A 19,765-nucleotide genomic window follows, 5' to 3' on the forward strand; every position below is an offset into this window, starting at 1 on the left:
CCTTTAGGATGGACTGGTTGGATCTCCTTTCAGTCCCAGGGACTCTCAAGAGTCTTCTCCAACCACAGTTCAAAAGCATCAATTCTTCAGCGCTCAGCTTTCAGCTTTCTTTTATAGTCCAACTCTTACATCCATACATGAATAATGGAAAGACCATACCTTTGACTAGATGGACCTTTGTTGGCAAAGTAATGTCTCTGCTTTTTAATGTGCTGTCTAGGTTGGTCATAACTTTCCTTTCACGGAGTAAGCGTCTTTTAATTACATGGCTGCAGTCACCATCTGCAGTGATTTTGGAGTCCAGAAAAATGAAGTCAGCCACTGTTTCCACTGATTCCCCATATATTTGCCGTGAAGTGATGGGACCAGATGCCATGATCTTAGTTTTCTGAATGTTGAGTTTTAAGCCAACTTTTTCACTCTCTTCTTTCACTTTCATCAAAGGTTCTTTAGTTCCTCTTTGCTTTCTGCCATAAGAGTGGTGTCATCAGCATATCTGAGGTTATTGATATTTCTCCCAGCAATCTTGATTCCAGCTTGTGCTTCATCCAGCCCAGTGTTTCTCATGATGTACTCTGCATATAAGTTAAATAAGGAGGATGACAGTATAGAACCCTGACATACTCCTTTCCCTATTTGGAACCAGTCTGTTGTTCCGTGTCCAGTTCTAACTGTTGTTTCCTGACCTACATACAGATTTCTCAAGAGGCAGATCAGGTGGTCTGGTATTCCCATCTCTTTAAGAATGCTCCAGAAATAACTCATGCTTTAATAGAATCTGGCATGTCAGTGTCCTAGTGAAGAATATTGCTTTCATTGTCTGTTGCCTTCTGAAATGCCTCAGCCCCTTTCCACTGTGGACCAGTGTATTTATAGTACTCACAATTTGTTTTTAAATTTCAACTGTTGAGTTAGGTGTGCTTGAAGGACTTGTGAGCACAGAACCACAGCTACACTACCTAGTTGGCCCCAGCAGCACTTATCATCAGATAAATGGGAGAAGAGAATTTATCTTGACTGCAGGGGTAAAAATCATAGTGCATGACCAATCTGAGCAGATGAAGGTTAGGAATGAACATGCAGAAGAAACCAATGGTGGTGGGTAAAGAGAAGGAGGCCAGGGCTTTCCATAAGAAGTATAACCTAATCAGAACCCTGGCAACTTGAATGGGATTTAAAAGCATATCCAAAAGAAGTTTGCCTTGTTGGCCTCTATGGTGGTAATGGAGTGAGAGCACTTGGAGTGTCAATTATGTAACAATCAAATTCATTTGTTGATTTTATTTAAGCTGAGTTTTCATTTTGGACTTTTTTCTTTTTCACATTTTCAAATACTTCAACCACACGTGAAATCTTCTTTGAAAACGACCGATCAACCAGCATCGTTACAAGTATATGTGGGCACAGCATACTTAGCGCAGGATCCTGTATGCACATCCACTCTTCATTTGCTCTGTAAGATGTTTCTGTTTCCTAGTGCAGAACACCCTTCTCTGAGCTCACCTACTTGGGGCCTGCTGATGAACATGGAGGCAGTTTTCAGTTTGGGGCTACTACAGATACAGCTGCTATGAATATCTGTAACAGATCTTTGTATGAACATAAGCTTTCTTCTCTCTTGAGTAAATACCTAGGGGTGATATATGCCTGGACTTTTATAGTAGATACATATTGAATTTTCTTAAAAACTGCTCAACTATTTCCCAAAGTGACTGTATCATTTTATATCCTCATCAGTAGTGTGGGAATTCCAGTTGCTCTACATCCTCACCAACATTTAGTGTATTTGTTATTTATTTATTTTTCTTGTATTATACTGTTTTTTTTTTTTTCCTGGTAATTCTCATGCCTTTTAAGTATTTGCCTTCTTCACATCTTCACCCTCCTCCAACCTTTGAAGTATAGCTTCTATTCAGTCAAGTCCTCCTTCCCCTGGAAATGACCTCTAAGAGCTCCCCATCCTTACCGTCCTGACCTGGATCCACTTCTCAGGCCACACCACTGTCCTCTGGAAGCTTCACTCCTACTGGGTGGGGCTCCCTGGCTCCAGGGCCCTCCATCTTTCTTTCTTCCCTTGCCTGAGTACAAACTTAAGTAACTTCCAACGAGAGAACACTGGTAGATAGAATTTCTGAATCCTCACACATCTGAAATGTTTTCATCCTGCCTTCATACCTTATATACTTTGATAGTTTGGCTGGGCAGAGAAATCTTGGTTCAAAGTCATTTTCCTTTAGAACTCAAAAGACTATCTATCATCTTTTAGCATCCTCTGTAATGATATTTCATTATCTTATTTCAAATCCATTCTTATTTTCAGAAAGAACCTTTCTGCATCCTTGGTTTTCTGAAATGTTCCCAAGAATGTGTCTGAGCCTGGGTGTTATTCATGACACTAAGAACTCAATAGACTGTTTCAATATGAACACTTTTGTTCCTTTAATCTGGAAAGTCCTCAATCTCAATTTTGTATAATTCCTTCCACTCTGTTTAGTTGATTCCTATTAATCACATTTTGGATCTCATCCATTTTTCCCTCCAAGTCTTTTGTTATTTTCTCCTGTATATTCTGTCTCTTTTGTGGTATGGTTTTCAATTTTAGCCATTCAAAGGAATAGAGATATCTCATTGTATTTTAATTTGTATTTTTTAATGAATACTGATGTTTTGTGTTTCTTTTTTCTTTTACTTTTAACCAATCTGTTTCTTAATACATGAAGTTGGTATCTAAAGGCAGCATTTATCTAGTATCTTCATAATAACTTTGCAACTTTTCTGTAAGTTTGAAATTATTCCAAAATTAGAAGTTTATGTTTTAAAAAAAACTTAAATACTAAGAGAAAAGATATCTTATATTTACTCATTTCCAGTGCTGTTCATTTCTTTGTGCAGATCTACATTCACTTCTGATATAATTTTCCTCTTGTCTGAAGTTCTTCCTTTAACTTTTTTGTAGTACAGTTCTGTTGATGATGAATTATTTTGACTTTTGTTTGAAACCTTCTTTATTTCACCCTCAGTTTTTTGGATAATTCTTCAGGGTATAGATGCTCAGTTGAGTCTTTCTTCATTACTCTAAATATGTTGTTCTAGTATTTCCTCATTTGAGTTGTTTCTAATCAGGAATATCATCATTAGTTTTCTTCAGGTTAGTAGTTTTCTTCAGGTTGCTTGTACTTGGATATCATTAAGCTTCTCAGATCTGTGGATTTGTATTTTCAATTAAACATGAGTTTTCAGCTGCTACTTCTAATTATTTTTTCACCACTGCTTATTTTCAAGGACTCTAATTATGTGTTCATTAGGCCACGTCTTAAAATTCTCTCATTGATGATTTTTTAATTTTTTTAAAATTCTTTTTTCTCAGTTCCATTTTGAATACTCTCTATTGATGTCATCAAGTTCACTAATCATTTCTTCTGCAATGTCCCATCTACCATTAATCCTATTCCACTTTTCTATGTTTTACATAAATTGCCTATCCCTCCACCTCTGGATTATACCGAATGATATTGCTAATGATTTTTGTACATAAAATGTTTCCTATATTTTTATAACAGTGCCTTAAATTGGCAACTTTTTCCACATTTCATGGATTCTGAAAAGCAAGTAAGGGGGTGATATTAATAGTATCTGCGTTTTACAGATAAAGCAAATGAGAAATCAAGTGAGAGTGACAAGGTGTCCAGTGAGTGGAAATCACTGTGGTTGATCATAATCACTTATCTTTTCTTATATGATCATGTTTAATCTGGAACCATTTCCTATGTTTCAATTTGGTTGTTTTGAGTTACATAGACATATAATTACATTATAGATGGATATTAAATATATTATATTACTTTACTGTTTACCAAGTTGTAAGGATACATCAGTGCCTTTATTTGTAACCCTATCTGAATTACTTTGCCGACAAAGATCTGTCTAGTCTAAGCTGTGGTTTTCCAGTGGTCACGTGTGGATGTGAGAGTTGGACCATAAAGAAGGCTGAGTGCCGAAAAAGTGATGTTTTTGAACTGTAGTGTTGGAAGACTCTTGAGGGTCCCTTGGATTGCACTTAGATCAAGCCAGTCAATCGTAAAGGAAATCAACCCTGAATATTCATTGGAAGGACTAATGCTGAAGCTGAAGCTCCGATACTTTGGCCACCTGATGCAAAGAGCCAGCTCATTAGAAAAGACCCTGATGCTGGGAAAGATTGAAGGCAGGAGAAGAAGGGGGTGACAGAGGATGAGATGGTTGGATGGCATCACTGACTCAATGGGCATGAGTTTGAACAGCTCCAGAAGATGGTGAAGGACAGGGAATCCTGGCATGCTGCAGTCCATGGGGTTGCAAAGAGTTAGACATGACTGAGTGACTGAACAACAACAACCTGAATTCTAGTCAGTGATTTGTGCAGGAAATGTGAAACCAGGAAACAATATTCTAGGTTTCTTCTGTAAATACTGATGAATATTAATCACATAAATGACTGAGAGGTATTCATATAACCAAAATGAAGTATAGTAGAGCTTGACTGAGTGGGGGAATGACAGAATAAAGGTCAAGTTAGCTGGTACCAGGCCCAGCTCTGTCAGTAACTCACTTTCATGCCCACCTCCTTTCCTTATGCAGATAATAAAAGAGGAAAATCCAGTTCAATAAATATTTATCAGGGGCTTACTATGGGCAAGACAATTGACACATGACATTTGTGTCACCACAGTCCAGACTTCCCATTTTATAGGAGAGAGAACCAATATCAAAGAGATAAGAAGGGGCAAAAGGAGAAAAGTAAAGATATACCCATTTGAATGCAGAGTTCCAAAGAATAACAAGGATAGATAAGAAAGCCTTCCTATGTGATCAGTGCAAAGAAATAGAGGAAAACAATAGAATGGGAAAGACTAGAGATCTCAAGAAAATCAGAGATACCAAGGGAACATTTCATGCAAATATGGGCTCAATAAAGGACAGAAATGATATGGACCTAACAGAAGCAGAAGATATTCAGAAGAGGTGGCAAGAATACACAGAAGAACTATACAAAAAGATCTTCATGACCCAGATAACCACAATGGTGTGATCACTCACCTAGAGCCAGACATCCTGGAATGTGAAGTCAAGTGGGCCTTAGGAAGCATCACCACGAACAAAGCTAGTGGAGGTGATGGAATTCCAGTTGAGCTATTTCAAATCCTAAAAGATGATGCTGTGAAAGTACTGCACTCAATATGCCAGCAAATTTGGAAAACTTAGCAGTGGCCACGGGACTGGAAAAGGCCAGTTTTAACTCCAATCCCAAAGAAAGGCAATGCCAAAGAATGCTCAAACTACCATTCAGTTGCACTCGTCTCACACGCTAGTAAAGTAATCCTCAAAATTCTCCAAGCCAGGCTTCAACAGTGCATGAACCATGAACTTCCAGATGTTCAAGCTGGTTTTAGAAAAGGCAGAGGAACCAGAAATCAAATTGCCAACATCTGTTGGATCATCGGAAAAGCAAGAGAGTTCCAGAAAAGCATCTATTTCTGCTTTATTAACTATGCCAAAGCCTTTGTGTGGATCACAACAAACTGGCAAATTCTGAAAGAGGTGGGCATACCATACCACCTAACCTGCCTCTTGAGAAACCTGTATGCAGGTCAAGAAGGAACAGTTAGAACTGGACATGGAACAACAGACTGGTTCAGAATAGGGAAAGGAGTACATCAAGGCTGTATATTGTCACCCTGCTTATTTAATTTATATGCAGAGTATATCATGAGAAACACTGGACTGGGCTGGATGAAACACAAGCTGGAATCAAGATTTCCGGGAGAAATATCAATAACCTCAGATATGCAGATGACACCACTCTTATGGCAGAAAGCAAAGAGGAACTAAAGAGCCTCTTGATGAAAGTGAAAGAGGAGAGTGAAAAAGCTGGCTTAAAACTGAACATTCAGAAAACTAAGATCATGGCATCTGGTCCCATCACTTCATGGGAAATAGATGGGGAAATAGTGGAAAAGTACAGACTTTGTTTTTTTGAGCTCCAAAATCACTGCAGATGGTGACTGCAGCCATGAAATTAAAAGAGGCTTGCTCCTTGGAAGAAAAGCTATGACCAACCTAGACAGCATATTAAAAAGCAGAAGAGACATTACTTTGCCAACAAAGGTCCATCTAGTCAAAGCTATGGCTTTTTCATGAGTCATGTATGGATGTGAGAGTTGGACTATAAAGAAAGCTGAGCACCAAAGAATTGATGCTTTTGAACTGTGGTGTTGGAGAAGACTCTTGAGAGTCCTTTGGACTGCAAGGAGATCCAACCAGTCCATCTTAAAGGAAATCAGTGCTGAATATTCATTGGAAGGACTGTTGTTGAAGCTGAAACTCCAGTACTTTGACCACTTGATGTAAAGAGCTGACTCATTTCAAAAGACCCTGATGCTGGGAAAGACTGAAGGCGGGAGGAGAAGGATGACAGAAGATGAGATGGTTGGATGGCATCATTGACTCAATGGACATGAGTTTGAGTAAACTCCGGGAGTTGGTAATGGACAGGGATGCCTGGCATGCTGCAGCCCTTGGAGTCACAAAGAGTCAGACATGACTGAGTGACTGAACTGAACTAAAGAAGGGACAAGACATGGTCATGTTCCTTTCTGTATACAAAGCCCTGCTTGCTATTAAGGAACCAGTAAAGATGAAAGAGAGTTCCTCTCCTCAGGGTGCTTTCAAAATAGCAGAAGTGAACAGATGCAGTCAGTGAGCAGGGAGGCACCAGTTAATAAGAAGCAAGCGCTGCAAGAAATGGTGCTGAAGGCAAGGGAAGCACATCAAAGGGAGAAATCACTTCTGCCTCTCTTGGGTGGGTGAAGGTCAGGTGCTGATTTATCTTAAGAGTAGACTTCAATTTATATATCTAAGGGAGATTATGATTTTTGATAAGCAGAGGTATGAATTCTGGATGCAGGTAGCATCAGTAAGACACCATGATGATAAAACTCGGGGTGTGTGCAGGACTCAACCAGCAGGTTGGTGCAGGTGGAACACAAGCTCTGGTGACTCAGAGTGTCCCCTCTGGACCTGCTCCATCCCTGTTAGCAGGGAGCTCCCTAGAAATGCAGGCTGTCAGGTCCCACTTCAGATGGATTGCAGTCTGCACAGGTGATTCATGTGCAGAAGGAATAAAGGCAAGTCACACAGAAAGGTAGCTTCTGATCAGGTCCATAGAAACTGCAGGATGTATTGATTAGATGAGGCCTTGGCATACGACCCAGCAATCCCACTGCTGGGCATACACACTGAGGAAACCAGAATTGAAAGAGATACGTGTACTGCCAAGTTCATTGCAGCACTTTTTACAATAGCTAGGACAGCCTAGATGTCTATTGGCAAACAAATGGATAAGAAAGTTGTGGTACATGTACACAATGGAATATTACTCAGCTATTAAAAGGAACACATTTGAATCAGTTCTAATGAGGTGGATGAAACTGGAGCCCATTATACAGAGTGAAGTAATTTAGAAAGAAAAACACCAATATAGTATATTAATGAATATATATGAAATTTAGAAAGATAGTAACAATGACCCTATATGTGAGACAGCAAAAGAGACACAAATATAAAGAACAGATTTTTGGACTCTGTGGGAAAAGGTGAGGGTGGGATGATTTGAGAGAACAGCACTGAAACATGTATATTATCATATGTGAAAGAGATCACCAGTTCAAGTTTGATGCATGAAACAGGGCATTCAAAGCCAGTGCACTGGGACAACCCAGAGGGATGGGATGGGGAGGGAGGTGGGAGGGGGGTTCGGGAAGGGGAACACATGTACACCCATGGCTGGTTCATGTCAATGTATGGCAAAAACCACCACAATATTGTAAAGTAAGTAGCCTTCAATTAAAATGAATAAATTGATTTAAACAAAAAAAAGATGAGGCCTTGGAGTGAGACAAGGTGTCCATGTCTGCTCTGCCTTCAGCTCCATCACTTTCCAGCTGTGGGACTTCTGGAAAAGTTACTTCAACTATATCTAAGTTACCTGTGGCCTCATCAGATTTTTTTAAAATGTGCTTTATTTTTTTAGAGCTGTTTCCGGTTCACAGCAAAACCCAGGGGAAAGGACAGAGATTTCCCATTCACCCACTGCCCCCACACACCTTCAGCATCCTCTGTTATTGACATCCCCAACCAGAGTGGGGCTCTGTTATAGCTGATGAACCTACATTGACTCATCATCACCCAAAGTCCATAGTTTGCAGTAGGGTTCACTCTTGGTGTTGTCCAGTCTAATGCGTTTAGATAAATGTGTAATAATAGGTATCCATCACTATGGTATCACTTCCACAACCCTAAAAATCACCTAAAAACGTGCTGTGCCTTTTCATCTCTTCTCCCAAATCCCTGGCAACTGCTGATCTTTTACTGTCTCTAGAATTTGCCTTTTTACAGAAAGTATTATAGTTTGAATCATACAATATATACCCTTGTCAGACTGGCTTCTTTCACTTAGTAATATGTGTTTTTTAAAGCTTCTTCGCATGACTTGATAGCTCATTTCTTTTTAATGCTGAATAATATGCTTTTAAATTGTGATTCTGGAGAAGACTCTTGAGAGTCCCCTGGACAGCAAGGAGATCAAACCAGTCCATCCTAAAGGAAATCAATCCTGAACATTCACTGGAAGGACTGATGCTGAGGCTGAGGCTCCAAACTTTGGCCACCTAATGTGAAGAGCCAATTCACTGGAAAACACCCTGATGCTGGGAAAGATCGAAGGCAAAAAGAGAAGGAGGTGGCAGAGGATGAGATGGCTAATAGCATCACTGACTCAATGGACATGAATTTGAGCAAACTCCAGGAGATAGTGAAGTGCAGAGGAACCTGGCATGCTGCAGTCCATGGGGTCACCAAGAGTCGGACATGACTTAGAGACTGAACAATAGCAGTATTCCATTGTCTAGATGTATCACAGTCTATTTATCCAGTCACACCCTGGAGGGCATCTCGGTTACTTCCAGGTTTGGTAGCTGTGAATAAAACTGTTCCAAATATCCAGGGGCAAGTTTTTCCTTAATATATTTTTTTTAGTTTTAGTATTTTTTCTTGAAATATAGTTGATTTACAATGCCATACTAATTTCTGCTATACAGCAAAGTGATTCAGTTATACATATTCTTTTTTAAAAATATTCTTTTCCAATATGGCTTATCATAGAACATTGAGTAGAGTCCTCTATGCTATACAGTAGGACCTTGTTTATCCACTCTGTATATAAAAGTTTATATAGGCTAACTCCAACCTTCTACTCCGTCACTCCTCCAACCCCCCCCCTTGGCAACTGCTAGTCTATTTTCTATCCATAATTCTGATTCTGTTTCATAGATAAGTTCATTTGTGTTGTATTTTAGATTCCACATATAAGTGTTATCCTATAATATTTTTCTTTCTCTTCCTGACTTGACTTCGCTTAGTGTGATAATCCCTAGATCTGTTCATGTTGCCGCAAGTGGCATCATTTTGTTCTTTTTATGGCTCAGTAATATTCCATGGAAAATGTGTAACACATCTTCTTTATCTATTCATCAAAACTAGCAGTAATCTGGACTCAGGCAGAGCAAAGATTAATTATATGGAATTAAATGAACTGCTAAATGTGGTTACAATCTTGTGACTTGTCTCGCATATTACTGGCTTCTTTATTTATTTGTTTTTCACTGTACTGGGTCTTTGTTGCTGCCTCTGGACTTTCTCCAGTTGCAGTGTGTGTGGGCTACTCTCTAGTTGCAGTGCATGGCTTTTCAGTGCAGTTTGCATCTCTTGTTGCAGAGCACTGGCTCTAGGGCACACGGGCTTCAGTAGTGCAGCACACTGGCTCAGCAGTTGTCATGCGTGGGCTTACTTGCTCTGCAACATGTGAAATCTTCCTGGACCAGGGATCGAACTCTTGTCTCCTGCATTGGCAGGCCGTTTCTTAACCACTTTACCACCAGAGAAATCCATTGCTGGCTTCTAATCTTTGTTTTTAAGATATAGAAAAGCCCTCTTCCTCACACTACTCATGATTTACAACAATTTGGTAATTTACACCTGTGGGTAAAATTACAGTGTTTTTCTATGCTTTCTGTCTGGTTCCTCCAGAAATTGGAGACCGTTGAATTCTAAACAACCTTATCAGGTGAATGGGAAAGGCTATCGCTTGGCATGTGCAGGAATCTATTAATAGATATTTTGTTGTTATGGTTCAGTCACTAAGTCATGTCCAACTCTTTGAGACCCCATGGACTGCAGCATGCCAGGCTCCTCTGTCCTCCACTATCTCCTGGAGTTTGCTCATACTCATTTCCACTGAGTCGTGATGCTGTCTAACCCCTCATCCTCTGCCACCTCCTTCTCTGTTTCCTTTCAGTCTTTCCCAGCACCAAGGTCTTTTCCAGTGAGTCAGCTCTTTACATCAGGTGGCCAAAGGATTGGAGCTTCAGCATCAGTCCTTCCAATGAATATTCAGGGTTGATTTCCTTTAGGTTCACTGGTTTGATCTCCTTGCAGTCCAAGGGTCTTTCAAGAGTCTTCTCCAGCACCATAATTTGAAAGCATCAGTTCTTCAGTGCTCAGTCTTCTTTATGGTCTCTCACATCCATATATGACTACTGGAAAAACTATAGCTATGACTATATGGACTTTTGTCAGCAAAGTGATGCTTTTTAGTATACTGTCTAGATTTGTCACAGCTTTTCTTACCAGGAGCAAACGTCTTTCATTTTCATGGCTGTAGTCACCATCCACAGTGATTTTAGAGGCCAAGAAAAGAAAATCTGTCACTGCTTCCACTTTTTCCCCTTCTCTTTGCCATGAAGTGATGGGACTAGATGCCGTGAATCTTTGTTTTTTGAATGTTGAGTTTCAAGCCAGCTTCTTCACTCTTCTCTTTCACCCTCATCAAGAAGCTCTTTAGTTCCTTTTCACTTTCTGCCATAAGGGTGGTGTCATCTGCATATCTGAGGTTGTTGATATTTATCCCAGCAATCATGATTCCAGCTTGTGATTCATCCAGCCCAGCATTTCACATGATGTACCCTGCGTAGAAGTTAAATAAGCAGGGTGACAATATACAGCCTTGGTGTACTCCTTTCCCTATTTTGAACCAGTCTATTATTCCATGTCCAATTATAACTGTTGCTTCTTGACCCTGATACAGATTTCTCAGGAGGCAGGTAAGGTGGTGTGGTATTCCCATCTCTTGTAAGAATTTTCCACAATTTATTTTGTTCTACATAGTCAAAGGCTTTAGGGTATTCAATGAAGCAGAAGTGGATGTTTTTCTGGAATGAAATTGTCTAGATTTGGGGCGGGGGGGGGACTTGAAAAAGAGATAAATTTACCCAATCTATAGATATCCCAGGCAGAATCTGAAGGCAACCAAGCCATTGGCATAGCTTTCCTGGCCTTGAGAAACCTTTAAAAAGTTCAATCTGAGATTCCTAGTAAAAAGTTTCAGTGCAGTCAGTTTGGTTGGGCATTAGTCTAATGTGGCCTGCTTTGCCTGGTAAAGCAATAAAAACTACTCTTTTCTACTTCACCCAAAACTCTGTCTCTGTATTCCCATTCAGCACTGGTGAAGAGAGGATGAGTTTTGAAGTTACCACCCCAGTCCTCTGCCTGTTTCTCTGATAGACTCCTGCTGATGGTCTGTAGTTTCAGATTGAGTCTCTGCAAATGCAATATCTCTGCAAAACACTTTGGACCCCGCTTACCTTCCTCTGTGCATCTCTTGAACCCAACCAGATTTCTATCCTAACTGGACTGTGACTTTGTAGACAAGAGTGTCTCACATTGTAATGTGCGAAGAAATCCCTGGGGAGACTGGTAAAAAAAATGCAGATTCTGTAGGTTTGCAGTGGGGTGAAAGTCTTCATTTCTGATAAACACTCAGGTCTTACCATCATACTTTAAGAGCAAGGATCCAGCACTTATTCTCAGACTCCAGCACCAATAAGAAGTATGTGGAAAGCTTATTCAACCATAGCTTCCCAATCTAACACCCCCACATGCTGAGATTCTGCAAGTCACAGGGTGGCGCCTGAGTATCTTCATTTCCACCAAGCTCCCAAGGTGATGCTGCTGCTGCTGGCCCACAGACCTGATCTTGAGTTAACACGAGTTCCAGGCCTTGACTAATTCAACTTTGAGACCCCTTAACTGGCAGAGAAAGAGGGCGTTTGATAGGCAAGTGAGAAATGAGCTGGATGGGAATCAGTACCAGCATGCATCAACCATGTAATTAGAGCTTTCAGAGCAGATAGATGAGTCAGTGGGTGCATACATGTACATGTGACAGTCTGCAGCTTAGAACTGAGGAACAGAGGGTCATAGTCAGCCTCTTCTTTCCTCCCTGCCTTCCCACCAGGCTCAGCCCACAATGAGCCAGTACCCAGTGCTTGTGGGTACTTGATTCAGGGAACTGTCATGGTCTGGTTAGCAGCCCTTGGCCCCAGCTTTTATGGGATCAGTGGCCACACTCTGGGCCCTATACCAACAGGAACCACCCCCAGAGAGCCTTGTGTTTATGAGCAGGTTGTGGAGGGGAGGAAAGAGGCCATGAGGAGATACAGTGCTCCCCCTTTGTTCACAACCACTCAAAACCTGCCCACAGTGTCTGCTTCCTGCCTAGTAGTTCCTTGAGGCAAAACTTCAGAAAGGAGTACCCCTCCGCCTTGTCACCATAGCCCAATCTTGCCCAAGGATGCCGGGGGGAGGGACTGTCTCCTGGTTTCACTACAGAGAAACCATTTTTCAAGTTGCTATTTTCTCTCAAAACTGCTCTGAGCTTCCTTATTTCTAAGAACCGACGACCGGAACAGACAGCACTTTTTTCTGTTAGATGCGTCATGCCTGGATGAGCTCCACCATCTCATGGCCATGAGCAGACCTGGTCTGTGTGTGCTAGAAAGATAGAAGTGCCCTGGGTCCTGGATAAGCCACAGAGCTGTTATTAACCAGCTCTGTGGCCATCCTGACTCGATGTTTCTTAGGATTTATCCATTCAAAAATGTTTATTGCGGGACTTCCCTGGTGGCCCAATGGTTAAGACTCCACCCTCCCCAAGCAGGGGGCACAGGTTCCATCCCTGGTGAGGGAACTAAGATCCCACATGCTGCACACCATGGCCAAAACAATGCTTACTGAGCACCTGCTGTGTGGGGCTACAGCAGTGAAAAAAACAGGGAACATTCCTCAGGAAGCTGGCATTACACTGAGAGAAACAGTGGACAAAAACTACGTATTAAATGTATGTAACCCAGGAAGTAATAAGTAAATCTGGGAAGGGGGTCATTGATTTCTAAGGTGGGGGAAGAGGAGATTCAATTTTAATAAGATGGTTAGAGAATATGCACACGTGTAGAAATGAAGGAGGTGAGGGAGCTGGCTTTCCAGGCATGTGGAGGGGGGGACGCATCTTGGCAGTGGAAACAGCACATGTAAAGGCCCTGAGGTGGGAAGGTACCTGGTGTGTTCAGGGGCATCCTGGGAGCCAGTTTGGCTGGAACACAGTGAGCGAAGGAGAAACTAACAGATGAAGTCAGAGACGGGAGGAGGGCAGGTGGTGAACCACCTTGCGGGCCAATGTAAGGACTTGGGAGAGGTGTGCCTGACCTGAAGTAACTCTTGAAGAATCATTCCAGCTGCTGTTTTGGAAAGAGACTGTGGTCTTGGTTGGTTTGGACCAAATTGGGGCCAGCGGGTGAAGCAAAAGGGATTGAAGTCTTTGTATGTCGAAAATAGAGTCAACAGATTCTGCAAAAAGATCACAGGTCAGGTTTCAAAGAGTAGATTCAAGTGTTACTCCAAGGTTTCGGTAGGTGCCGTGGGAAGAATGGAGCTACCATTTACCTCTAGGTGTGGATGACAGTGACAATAAAATTTGGAGAGGAGATCAGGAATTCTATTTGCAAAGCTTTTGAGAAAACCAGGTGAAGACACTGAGCAGAGTGTTGGGTATGAGCCTAGATTTGAGGGGGCTGGGCAGGCTGGAGATGTACATTTGGGCCTCTTCAGAGTGGATATGCCATTTTCAGCCATGAGAGAATAGAGCCATCCAAGGTGTGAGTGTGGATTGGGAGGAGAGGGGTTCAAGGACCGTGGCCTGGTGCATGGCAAGGGAAGAAGTTGGAAGATTGAGCAGAAACCAGCAGTGGGAACTGCCAAGGGGCTGCCTGTGAAACGAGGGAAAAGCTAGGAGACTGGGATCCTGCACACACAGAGGAAGAGTATCAAGAAGAGGGAGCAACAATGGTGTCAAATGTGCTGAGCTGTCAGGTCCAGTGCAGCCTGAGATCTGACCATTGGATTTAGCCACATGAAGGTCACTGATGACCCTGACAAAATCACTGGGGGCTAGGGGAGAGCAGGTTCTAGTAACTGGGGTGAAGTGGAACTGGTTGCAAATAAAGGCAGCTCTTTTGAGTATTGCAAAGAGCTGTGCAGAAATGAATCAGTAATTAGATGAACTTCCCTGGTGGTCCAGTGGCTGAGACTATTTGCTCCCAATGCAGAAGGCCCAGGTTTGACCCCTGGCCAGTGAACTACATTACACATGCAAACCTTACAGATCACGCAGTGAAGATCCTGTGTGCCACAACTGTGAATCAGCACAGCCGAATAAATAAAATATTTTTAAAAAGAAATGAATCAGTAGTTAGAATTGAAAGTGGAATCAAGGCAGACTTTGCTTGCTAACTTATTTGTTTCTTTACTTATTTGTTTCAGATCAAATAAGAGCATTGTGTGTATACTGATGGGAATAATCTGGCAGACAGAAAAAAACTGGTGATACAGGAGACGACTAGAAGGATGTCCTCGTGCTGATGAGAGAGGATGTGATCCCAGGCAGCGTGGACGAGATGGACGCAGCATGGAGAATCCATCCACGTGGCAGGAGGGAAGCAGGTAGAAGGGCCAGGGAAGGGTGGATGGGAAGAAGGGACGTGGGATGTGTAAACAGTCTCTTCTGAGCCTTCTGTTTTCTCACTGACATGGAGAACAAGGTCATCAGCTAAGACAGGATGATGGAGGTGGTGCTGGAGGTTCAAGGAAAAGGCAGAAAGTGTGAGATAATGTCTAAGAGGGGGAAATGCCATTGATGGGCATGAGGGACCCTTTGCATGTGGCCATCAGTAATTTAGGGGGGTCCCAGTCAGTACCATTGTGTGGTTTCCTCCAGCCACGTTCAATTTCATGGTGCCGGTGGGGATTCAGATCTGATCAGGGCTGGGTTTGTGCCAGGTGGACACAACCAGATCAGAAAAGAGTGAAGGAGTTGGGGATATGTTTACAGGAGGGACTGTAATGATGGCCCTGGACTTTAAGGTGATGGAAGTAAGGGCATGAGGAGGCTGACGGTCAGGAGAAATTGAAATGTCACTGGTTGCACTGGGGTCAAAGAACCACTGGAGCTAAGATGCTAGAGGCAGTGAGAAGTAAAGGTGGATGGGAGGTGAGGGGCTGGGATGTCGTGACCTGAGACAAAAAGGACACAGATGTTGATGATGGTAAAATCCCAGGATTAGGGAGGGTCACAGGAGCGAGTAGCTACGGATGGGGGAAGACAGGCCCATCAGAGGAGAGGAATTCAAGGAACCCCCGACAAGGGAGCTAGAGGAAGCCTGTTCTTTTGGTAGAAAATAAATATGGCTTCAGAGCCCTTCCATCTCGGTACACACTGGCTTTTACAGTGTGACTTTATTTCTTCCCCTGAAAAGGCAGATCTATTTCCTGACTGCCTTGTCTGTGGTTTGGCTCTGTGACTTGCTGTGAGTGATAGACTGCAGCACAGGTGATCCTCTGTGGCTTCAGAGACTTTTCCTTAAGATGCTTTACAGGTTCTTCTCATGCCTGAGACCATCACGCATAAAGCCAGCCTGGCCGACTGGAAGACGAGAGCCACATGGAAAACCGAGGCACTCCAGTCAGCAAGCAGCACCCACCACCGGACGTGGGAGCTATGTGGGAACACACCCCTAGCTCATAGGATCATAGAACAATCTCCTTGTGATTTTAAGCCCCAGCGTTTTGAGATTGTTTATTAGGCTGCAAAGACAGAGAGGTATATAGATAGTGAAATGAACAATCGTATAGGAGAACTTTATAGAGTGGTACCAAACAAGAGCTACCATCCAAGGTTTTTAGAAAATTGTAGTTTCTTTTTATTTATGTATTCATTGGCCATGCTGGGTCTTCACTGCAGAGTGGTCTTTCTCTAGCTGCAGTGCGCAGGTTTGTCATGTGAGGGCTTTGCTTCTTGCGGAGCACTGGCTGTGGCACGTGGGCTTCAGTAGTTGGGGTGGGGTCAATAGTTGTGGTGCACGGGCTTAGTTGCTCTGTAGCATGTGGGATCCTCCTGGACCAGGAATCAAACCCTGTTCGCTGCTGAACAACCAGAAAAGCCGAGAAAATTATAGGTCCTAGTCGTTCCAATTTTTGAGTTATTTTGAGTGATACCTTGCTGTTTATTGTCCAGATGTCCAACCTATACAACTAGGTGTGAATAAGAGAAAATCTACCACCACCCCAAAACACTTAAAACTCTCCGAGCTCCAGCATCTACCTGTCATTAATGACTTCCTGTTATAGAGGGTCGGAAGGCTTCATGGAGGAGGTGTCCTCTTGGGTAATCCAGGCAAGATGAGAGGCACCAGCAGGGACATGTCCAACACCCTCTTTCGCTTTGGGACCTGACCCAGCACAAGGGGGCAACTGAGCAGAGCAGAGGGACTATTAGACCTTTCCCTGTGGTTTGTCAGGTTTGGGGCTATAGAATTCTGGAGGCCTCCAAGAGAGCCTGGGAGAGGCCAAGTTGGCAGGGAGAGGCAGATTAAGGAGAGAGGAGAAATATGGAGTGAGGAAAGGTGGTGAAAAAGGAGACTGGGGAAGGAAATTAGACAAAGAGAAACAGGGTAGGAGGACATGGGGATGAAATGAGGTGATGTGGAGGGGACAGGGGTGGGTTACGCCCGAAGATCCACTCTTGTGCCCCAAAGGCCCTCCTCTTCATCTGTGGGACACTCACCGGCCTTTGGAGTCTGAATGCGACCTGGGACCAGAAGCCACCTCCTTTCCTCATGTAGACAGTACATCCCAGGATTAGACAACAGAGAGCTCTCCAAGGTCATGACACTGCACCCCCTCTCTTGGAAATTAATCTTCTGGTGCAAGATTTGAATCTGAAAGGTGCGCCTCATTGCCAGACAGGCTCCCTGGAGCCAAGGGGCCTGGTCTCACCCTGTGTTGGTTACACAAAGCATAAGCTTTCTGGGATGTTGTTGTTGTGACAGGAAAGGAGAAGCAGAAACAGGACTGGGTTAGAACTAGATGTCATGGTGAGACATAAAAAGGAAGTCTGAGATCAGACTGGAGGGACCAGTGGGCCAGGATGGGGTTGACACTGGACGGGGTGCTGAATTATGGAATCAGAATCCTAGACAAAGTAAGAGTCAGAATCACGTGGTGTGTGCCTTATTGCTCCTCTCTCTTTTCACTACAACAGGACCTTTGCCTTAGTGCACCGTCCTGTGTGCTGGTAGGGAGGAATCTCCTGGGTATGATGTTCAGTGACAAAAACAAGATGGAAAAAAATGTGTATCATATGCTCACCTGTGTTTTAAAAACAAAAAGACCAAGTGTGTGTGTGTGCAGGTACATATGTGTGTTTGCACTAAGAAGTTTGCCTTTCAACTTTGAAAGGTCATGGGGCCCTGGGTGTAGGTGACAGGAAGAGGAAACAGAATGGGTCACTGAGTGGCTTCTTGTTTCAGCCTCAAGTTGAAAGTAAAAGAAGTCTTCTCAGCTCACATCAGGCCCAGCCCGGGTCTCCTAGAGAGAGATCATAGAAAACTGTGGGCTAGATTGCCTGGTGTAAAACCGGATCCATGGTTCTCAAACATTCGGTCCAGGGCATACTAAAACACAGAATTTCTGATTCAGTATGTCTAGAGGGGAGCCCAAACCTTGCACCACTAGCAAGTTCTCAAGGTGCTGATGCTTTTGGTCTGGGTCCTCACTTTGAGAACTCCTGATCTGGAAGGCTTCCTGCTTGGGACTTGAACCCACCTGGCTGGGACTCAAACCCAGCAAAAACCCATGGTACCTGGTTTCAGGACTTAATAAAGCTCAGGTTCTTAATGTCTCATCACAGAATGAATTCAGTGAGAGACAAAGTTATAGGTAAGAAGTAGATTTATTCAAATTCAGAGAGAAGCACACTCCCCAGACAGAATGTGGGCCATCATAGACGGCAAGAGCGGCCCCGAAATTTGGCGTGGTTGGTTTTTATAGTCTGGGTAATTTCATATGCTAATGAGTGGGAGGATTATTCCAACTATTTTTGGGAAGGGGTGGAGATTTCCAGGATCTGGCCCACTTCTTGGTCTTTTAAAAGTGCCTTGGAACTGTCATGGCACCTCTGGGTGCGTCATTTCACTTACTGATTGAGGATCAAGTTCTAGTCTTGCCTGCCTTCTGGTCCCATTTGATTCTAATTGATTTATGTTGTGTCCTTGGCTATGTCATTCTTTCAAAAGTTGTGCCCTGCCCCTTTCCTTCCTGTTACAGTATGACATGAAAATTATCAGAAGCCTCTCTTTGTCAAAGGTGGTCCTTCTCATAAAGCTTCTTGAAGATGAATGCAATAGCTGTTTATAAATGACAGAAAGAGTTTAAAAAAGAGGAGGATGCATGGTATACATCTGATTGCAATGTAATATGATAAAGAAACTTGGTTAAAATATTGGGATTAAATTTAACTGATTGTAATTAATATAGCAAGTAATCCTAGTTAAATATTTCTCTCTGAGATGACTCAAGGGTCCTCTGAAATATCTTCAAGTTACCCGGAGGTCAAAAGTTTTCACTTGTGCTCAGTGCTCAGGGATAAGTTGTTGTCCAGCTCCTTTCGATCGTGAACTGTAACCCTCAAGGCTCCTCTGTCCATGGGATTTCTCAAGCAACAATGCTGGAGTTGGTTGCCCTTTCCTCCTCCAGGTGACCTTCCCCACCCAGGAATCAAACCCATGACTCCTTACTCATCTCAATCTTTATGAAGTGAAGTGAAGTTGCTCAGTCGTGTCTGACTGTTTGCGACCCCATGGACTGTAGCTTACAAGGCTCCTCTGTCCATGGAATTTTCCAGGCAAGAGTACTGGAGTGGGTTGCCATTTCCTTCTCCAGGGGATCTTTCCGACCCAGGGATCGAACCCAGGTCTCCCACATTGCAGGCAGACACTTTACTGTCTGAGCTACCAGGGTAGCCTCAATCTTTATAGGTGGATTCTTTACCACTGAGTCACCTGGGAAACCTAAAAGAACTTTTGGAAACTGCCAGACAATACTTAAATACATTTACCAACTACATTTAATCCAATTTTAGAAAATCTTGATCATGCAAAACTCTAAAAACATGTACTTTATTATATCTTAGGGTGCCACCAATATCTTTAGTTTCCTAAATACCTATGAGTCTCTTTCTGCCAAAGGAAGGCAGTATTCAGTAATGTTTCAGTATCTTGTTTTGTTTAGAAATAACCTAGCTATTCAATAAACTTGTCATTTAACTTAACTCAAAATTTCTAAGCTACCAAATAGTGGGGAGATCATACTTAAGTACACATTTCTAAAACAACTATTGCTAAAGAGTTTACCCAAAAGCTCTTATCTCACTTGCATTACTTAGCATTGATGACTCGAAAGACTGTTTTAGTCAAAGCAGCAAGCTTAAGCCACCTTAAATAGC

General features: G+C 42.7%; 4 protein-coding genes across 18 annotated transcripts in view; all 4 read left to right on the forward strand.

Moving 5' to 3' along the window:
* The window catches only part of XCR1 (X-C motif chemokine receptor 1), a 325,532-nt gene that overhangs the window by 184,972 nt on the left and 120,795 nt on the right, over positions 1-19,765 (forward strand). For both annotated transcript variants that reach the window (XM_081526006.1, XM_081526007.1), the window contains one exon: positions 14,749-14,928. The gene's annotated coding sequence lies outside the window, so the exon portion shown is untranslated. The remainder of the gene's footprint in view (positions 1-14,748; positions 14,929-19,765) is intronic.
* LOC145520162 (C-C chemokine receptor type 1) overlaps positions 1-19,765 on the forward strand; it is a 243,236-nt gene that overhangs the window by 184,972 nt on the left and 38,499 nt on the right. For both annotated transcript variants that reach the window (XM_081525997.1, XM_081525996.1), the window contains one exon: positions 14,749-14,928. The gene's annotated coding sequence lies outside the window, so the exon portion shown is untranslated. The remainder of the gene's footprint in view (positions 1-14,748; positions 14,929-19,765) is intronic.
* LOC145520160 (C-C chemokine receptor type 1-like) overlaps positions 1-19,765 on the forward strand; it is a 214,249-nt gene that overhangs the window by 184,972 nt on the left and 9,512 nt on the right. For all 13 annotated transcript variants that reach the window (XM_081525984.1, XM_081525991.1, XM_081525992.1 and 10 more), the window contains one exon: positions 14,749-14,928. The gene's annotated coding sequence lies outside the window, so the exon portion shown is untranslated. The remainder of the gene's footprint in view (positions 1-14,748; positions 14,929-19,765) is intronic.
* The window catches only part of FYCO1 (FYVE and coiled-coil domain autophagy adaptor 1), a 268,566-nt gene that overhangs the window by 47,363 nt on the left and 201,438 nt on the right, over positions 1-19,765 (forward strand). Inside the window, exon 3 of the mRNA XM_081525965.1 lies at positions 14,749-14,928. The gene's annotated coding sequence lies outside the window, so the exon portion shown is untranslated. The remainder of the gene's footprint in view (positions 1-14,748; positions 14,929-19,765) is intronic.

This window comes from Giraffa tippelskirchi, chromosome 9, assembly GCF_054371585.1.
Source record: "Giraffa tippelskirchi isolate mGirTip1 chromosome 9, T2T-mGirTip1v1.2.pri, whole genome shotgun sequence".
Taxonomy (NCBI): Eukaryota; Metazoa; Chordata; class Mammalia; order Artiodactyla; family Giraffidae; genus Giraffa; species Giraffa tippelskirchi.